Here is a 1,899-nt window from a genome sequence, read left to right as displayed (position 1 = left end):
AAAGAATATGTATTTGGGAATAAAAAGAAAGAAAGCGTCACGCTTTTCGCCGCTCAAGGACTATTACTAATAGTCCTCTAGTAGCGTAGCCAATTCAAATGCAGGATTTTCACTACTCCACTAGTTGGGTGATACTAAAATTTAGTTTAAATCAAAGGCTACTCTAAAAAGATACGTCTTTAGCTGTGATTTAAAAATAGTGATGCTTGCAGAGGTCCTAATATAATTGGGAAGTTTATTCCAAAGCGTTGGAGCAGCAAACCTGAAAGACCTATCAGCTAGTGTGGCTATGATTTACTTTAGGGGGATCTACTATCAAACTATTATTAGATCTTAAATTATAATTTGATGGTTTCTTAACGGTGACTAAATCACATATATAAGATGGTGCTAAAAGATTAATTGCTTTGAATGTAAGTAAAAGTATTTTAAAATGAATTCTATATTTAACTGGCAGCCAGTGCAAAGTCATAAGATGTGGAGTGATATGGCAGAATTTGCTTTCTTGTAAGATGAGTCTTGCGGCAGCATTTTGGATTCACTGCAGTTTTTCTAGTTGGTATGATGGAATATTGTAGAGCAAACTGTTACAATAATCCAGTCTTGATGAAATAAACGCATGAAGCTGTGACTCCGTAGATTCCTTGGATAGGTAGCGTCGGATACGTCTAATGTTATAAAGATAATAGAATGCTGCTGCGCACGTCTTAGTAATGTAGGCATCCATTGACAGCTTACTGTCTAACCACACACCAAGGTTCTTCATCGGCTTCTGCGAGATCAGTATCAAGAAGAATCGAGATACTCGTTTGTACATATTTGATTTTTTTTTTAAAACAGGCTATTACATGTATGTAGAGGCATCCAGGAGAAAGAAAGGCGACAAGGCAAAATTAGAAATAAATCCTGGTTTATCTGGCAAGGTATGCATTTCCTTCTTCTACAGCATGCGTGGAGGACAAAACCATATGGGGATACTTCGCGTGCTCATAAATGGAGAGCAGGCCTTTTCAAAAGCGGACGCCAGGAAGCAACTGGCTTAAGGCCCTTATCACGTGCAACAAGCCTGTTTCTTCGGTAAGAATGCCAGCTGAAAGACACGAATAAAAACACTTTTTTAAGCATTACTGAATCCACTGCGGTTCCTAATTTCAGAATGTGCCACATTTATTTAAAATTAAAAACTATAAGAAAGTCATATCATATATCATATCATATCATGTCTTTATTTACCCTCGGGTTTTAGAGTAGCTTGGTGTAGCGAGTATCTCCGAGGAATTTGCCCTCCCAACCATGATACACCACAGATGACAGACCACAACACCGGGAACTACAAAGCCCTACTCTTTACGACAACTGTGTGGGTTCTTTACGTCCCACAGGATTATGAACATTGAAGAACTGCGAGACGGGGCCTATTTTATTGTCCTTATCCGAGAAGACTAGAGAATCTAACCATTTGCAGATGTCATTACAAAGGCAGCACTTCTCCTCAATTGCTTTAAAGACCCTGAGGCGGTGATCCGGCCAGAGTTGAACTCACGACCTCCCGCTTGACAGCCCGGTGCTCAACAACTGAGACACCGGTGCGAGGCGGTTAGGCAGTCCCTAAATAACGTTAGTACCCGAAGCGTCACTTCCATATACTTAACAATGGGATTTTCCTAACGTTTTCTTGAAAGCCCCATCATTTTAGAGAGTTTTTATGAGAAGGTTAAAATGGCATATCAGTGTAGGCTTATTTTCCTTGAGAAGCTGAATATTTTGAGCAAGAGCCGATACAACGTAGATTGATTTTAGTGGTGTACTATATTTCGGCTGACCAAACCAGCCGTCTGCAGGTACGTCTCATGGTACCTTCTCAACTTGTAATCCCTTGTAATTACGCCGATCAGATCA

This window comes from Montipora capricornis, chromosome 3 (genome assembly GCF_036669925.1).
Source record: "Montipora capricornis isolate CH-2021 chromosome 3, ASM3666992v2, whole genome shotgun sequence".
Classification (NCBI taxonomy): Eukaryota; Metazoa; Cnidaria; class Anthozoa; order Scleractinia; family Acroporidae; genus Montipora; species Montipora capricornis.
Note: the sequence above shows the minus strand (reverse complement) of the source record.